We start from the raw sequence: 5,432 nt of genomic DNA, 5'->3' as shown, positions 1-5,432 counted from the left end.
AGCTGGAGTCAGAAAATCAAAAGGGCCGAACTCGCTTAGCATTTCTTTTGTTGTTGTTGTTGTTCAGCATTTCTTAAGCTCAAAGAACTGAAGAACAAATTCAAACCTCAAGTTGCTATAATCAAGGATGCTTTAGGCAGAATATTAAATGATCCAGGAAGTATTAAAAGAAGATGGAAATAATATACTGATTCACTGTATCAAAAGGAATTGGCAGACATAGAAGAATTTAGTGAACAACATATGAGCAAGAGTCTATGGTGATGAAGGAAGAAGTTCAAGCTGCTTTGAAGGAAATACCAAAAAATAAGGCTCCAGATATAGATAGTATACTAATTGACATTAGATAGGTCTAGATATGTACAAAATACTGTTGAAGTTCACACAAAAATAGCTAGAACAGTACCTTGACAGGGAATTAGCAGAAGTTCAAGCTGGTTTTAGAAGATGCCATGGCACCAGGGATATCATTGCTGATGTCAGATAGATATTGGCCAAAAGTAGAGAATACCAGAGGAATGTCTATTTGTGTTTCATTGGCTATGCAAAGGCATTTGACTGTGTGGATAATAATAAATTATGACAAAAAATGAGAAGAATGAGAATTCCAAAACACTTAATTATGCTCACATGGAATCTATACCTAGGCTAAGAAGCTGCTGTCTGAACAGAGCCAGGGTTTAAAATCAGGAAGGGTGTGTATCAGGGTTGTGTCCTTTTCCAATACCTATTCAATCTGTAGGCTGAGAAAATAATTTGCAAATCAGACTCTTTGAAGAAGAATGTGTCATCAGGATTGAAGAAAGACTCATCAACAACTTGTGTTATGCAAGTGACACAGCTTTGCTTGCTGAAAATGAAGAGCATATGAAAAGTTTGCTGCAGAAGATCAAGGACTATAGACTTCAGTATGGATTACATCTTAACATCAAGAAAACAAAGGTCCTCACTGCAGGACCAACAGTCAACAATATAACAGATGGAGAAAGGATTGAAGTTGTCAATGATTTCATCTTACTTGGATCAACAATGAACACCCTTGGCACCAACTGCCAGGAAATCAGAAGAAATATTGCATTGGCTTAGTTGGCTGTCAGAGACCTCCCCAAAATGCTGGAGAGCAATGATGTCAGTCTGAATATGAAACTGCACCTGATTCAGGCTACAGCCTCCTCAATTACCTGTTATAAATCAGAAAGATGGACAATGAATAAGGATGACAGAAGAATTGATGCCTTTGAATTGTGTTGTTGGAGAAGAGTACTGAATATTCCTTGCCAAAAGGACAAACAAATATGTCTTGGAAAAAGTGCAGACAGAATGCTTTTTGGAAGCAAGGTGACGAAGCTTCATCTTTCGTTCTTTGGGCAGGTAGATAGGCAAGGCTATTCCTTGGAAAGAGACATCATGCTTGGAAAGATGGAGGGAGGGTCAGTGGAGGAGAGGGAGACCTCCAATGAGATGGACTGGCATGCGACTTCAGGAATGGGCTCCAGTGTGTCAGAGATGAGGAGGATGGGTAGGATGGGCAGGGTTCAAGTTGGCTGTTCATAAGGTTGCTATTAGTTGTACTCAATGTGACAGCATCTAACAACAATAGATATGTACATGCACGGGATAATCAAATTAATTAAAAAATTATTTGTGCTATTATTTAATTGCCATCAAATCCCAGCCATGGTAACACCTTGCAGCATAGAACTACTCCGTAGTTTTTAATGGTGTGACTTTCTTTAGAAGCCAACTAACTACCAGACCTGTCTCTTATGGTGCCTCTTGTTGTTTGTTGTTTTTATTATGTACCGTTAAGTCAGAACCAACCCACAGCTGACCCTCTAGTAGGTTTTTAGAGGTAGTAAATCACATGAGAGGCATGTCTCTGGGTGAGAGTTTAAACAACTAAACTTTTAGCTAAGAACTTGTCCATTTTAAGAGAATCCCAACTCATCGACAAGTCAACTCCTAGTGACTTTAAATTTGAGGTTTATATTTTAAATCCCTACTTTACCCTCCCCTTTAACATGTATGTCACATATTTCTCCTGTTCATTTATTCATTCAAAAAATATGTCTTGATTATCTACTGTGTATTTTTGACATATTATCAAAAGAGATCATTCTCTGTAGAAGGACATCATGCTTGGTAAAACAGAGGGTCAGTGAAAGAAGACTTCCCATGATGTGGACTGACTGACACGTGACTGCAACAATGCGTTCAAGAAAAGCAAGGAGTGTGAGAATGGTGCGGGGCCAGGCAGGGTTTGGTTCTGTTGTGCGTGAGGTCACATGAGTCACAACCATCTAAACAGAGCTTAAAACAATGATGTGCCAGCAATGATGTGCTGGAGATTCCACTGCTAACCTTTCTTTATGTTGTGAAACTTTTTGTGTCATCAAGAAAAATAAAACCAGGTCTAGGTAGACCTCATTAATTAGGTGATATTGAACAGAAACCAGAAGGAAATGAAGGGGGAAACATGATGGGTACTTGGGAAGAGGAGGGAATTGGTTCAGACTGCTTAGTTTATTCCCCATAGTCCCTTTTCCCAGAGAACTACTGGAAACACTGTCCCTCAAAACAAAATAATGAGGATTTGAGAAGGGAAGATCTCATTGGGGAGCTACTTCACAATAGGATTTCCCCTGGGATTATTTTTTTTTCTTTGCATCTCTTGACAATGTTTGTTTTTAATTCTTTAATCTAGAGTATTATAGGAACAGCTGACGAAAACGAGTGTAAAGGGTGATTCAAGAAGTCATACTCATCAAAGAGCCCTGAAAGCGATGTGCTCTCAAAGGTTCTAAATATTTCTTTTTCAGGGCACACAATCCTGGAAGGATTCTAAAGGCTTCCCAAAGCTGAGCTATGGGACCCCTTTACAAGAGGCCAGACTGAACCTCTAAGAGGCGCCTGTCTACCAGAACACTCCAACAGAAGACAGCAAGCCTCCAGCACAATTTTGCAGCTCTGTGCATGTGAGTCTAAGAGGATGGAAAAGCAATCCTGAAACCAGACTGATTTCAATTAAGACCTAATTTTAAAACTCTAAGATTTTCTTTTCTTTTCCCCTAATTTTAATTGAACTAGATAAATTTCTCTATCTTGTTCCATCAACTAATTTGTAAACTGTTAAGATTCGTTTTCTTGTTTCCAAACATGGGAAATTTGATTGTGTGTATGCTGAGAAAATTAATCTTTGCTTTAAAAAAAATCTCTGAACTATTTTATTCTAATATTCTCTCTCTCTCTCTCTCTCTCTCTCTCTCTCTCTCTCTCGCTCTCGCTCTCTCGCTCTCTCTCTCCCTCCCTCCCTCCCTCCCCTCTCTCTCTGTGTATCTTTCTCTTTTGATCGAGTTAGACAGTCTAAGACTGTGAAGAAGACTCTTTCGTAGCCATGAAAACACAAAGACAGCCCAGATCCCTAACATACACTTTCTCTCTTATAAACTTATAAAGTTTATAAACTTATAAAGTCTGACATACTTTGGGCACGTTGCAAAGAGGGACTGGTCCTTGGAGAGGGACATCATGTTCGGCAGAGTGGAGGAACGGCGAAGGAGAGGAAGACCTTCAGTGAGATGGATAGATTCTGTGACTGGAGCGGTGAGAATGAGTGCATTTGAGATGGCTAGGTTGGCACAGGATAGAACAGCGTTTAGAGCTCTTGTACATAGGGTCGCTATGAGTCGCAAACGACTTGATGGCACATAACAACAACAAGGTTAGAAGATCTGCATCTAAAGTATCTTTCCTTGAGCAAACTCATTTTTGTTGAGTCATTTGGGGAAAGGCAGACAAAAGTCTACTCTTGTGAGAGAAGATAAAATGTGTCTTTAACACCATGAAATTCTAACCATCTTCCCCACTGAACCAAGATCTCTAACTGTGAGTGAATGATGCATTAAAACTAGTCACCAAAGAGTCATTTCCAACTCATAGTGATCCCATGTGTGTCAGTGTAGACGTGGGCCCCATATGGTTTTCAATGGTTACTTTCTTAGAAGGAGATCACCACCACTTTTTTCTGAGGTGTTTCTAAGAGGAATTGAACTCCCAACCTTTTGGTTAGTAGACAGAGATATGAATCCCTCAGAAATAGATTAGAGCTGGGACTTGTCCCAAAGGCAACAGAAGTTCTTTAGTACCCATATTCACTGGAATCCTGGACCAGTCACTATTCCTCACCTTTAAAATTATATAACTGTTTTCTAGTGGTCCAGATCCCACAGTTTGCTGCAGAAATTAAAACAAAATTTCAAAATTCTGCAAAGAGGCCTGTCCTTGCCTAAGTTCTTCCATATAGAGCTGCTCTTCAGTCAGCCTGACACTCCCGTGAATCCAGAGCTCCTGTGAGGGTGTTCTTATGTCTCCGTTTCCTCATTTCCCCAAGAACACCTTTCTGCCTCATCGCCAGAGATCCTGCTTGGAGCTTCCAGGATAATTACTTTTTAAAACTGTGTTGTTTATCCCCCGATATCCCCAGGCTCTTATTTTTAAATGCTTTTCATATTGAATTTTGACATTTCAGTGTTTTTAATGTGCTTTTATTAAGCTGTAACCATTTTACAAGATCATGTTAGCAACATCAGATGCAGTCTAAAGCCTGGAAAATCTTAGACTATTTATCTAATATTAGACTATTTTAGTTATCTAAATGTTAGATTATTTCCATTACCTAGTCATTGTTGTCTAGTGTTGTCAACTACAACTCACAACGACCCCATGAACAATGGATCTGAACTCTGTCCTACCTCTTCTTCTCTGATATATTTGAGCCCATTGTTAGAGTCACTCTGTTAATTCATTTCATTGAAGATCATCTTCTCTTTCTCTAACTCTCTACTTTTCCAAGCATGATGTCCTTTTCTAAGGACCAGTCCCTCCTAACAGCATGCCCAAGTATGTGAGACAAAGCTTCTCCATACTTGCCTCCAAGGAACACTCTGGATGCACTTTCCCCAAGACATATGTGTTTTTTTGTTTGGCAGTCCACTGTTTGTTCAGTTCACTTTAATTAGTCAGATTAGGTACACTAAAATTGTTTTTGGAAACCCTAAATCTGTACCTTTTCCCCCCTCCTTTCTCTGAAATCTATTAAAAAGTCAGCAGTTAAACTTTAGGAACAAGCTTAAAACATAATGACATTGGAAGCTAGGGTTGGCGGTAGGGGAGCAGAGTGTGAAAAGAGATCATTGAGTGTGCCCTCTTCTTTTATCTGCTCTCCCTCTGCACCATAGAGTACCCTCTTCTGCAACCCCTAAACAACACATTCTTAGTCATAACTAGCATGTTTCGCTGAGTCTTTCCACAAACAACCAACTACAGCTTAACTGGTTTCCTGGATCTCACCGGACTAAAACATCCAACACCTAAATGAATAAAAGGTGTCTTCCACTTGGAAGAAGTGAAATCAGATTTATTTATGCACAACA

The sequence above is a fragment of the Elephantulus edwardii genome, unplaced genomic scaffold, assembly GCF_000299155.1.
Source record: "Elephantulus edwardii isolate Elephantulus edwardi_28Jun2011 unplaced genomic scaffold, EleEdw1.0 scaffold00026, whole genome shotgun sequence".
NCBI lineage: Eukaryota > Metazoa > Chordata > Mammalia > Macroscelidea > Macroscelididae > Elephantulus > Elephantulus edwardii.
Note: the sequence above shows the minus strand (reverse complement) of the source record.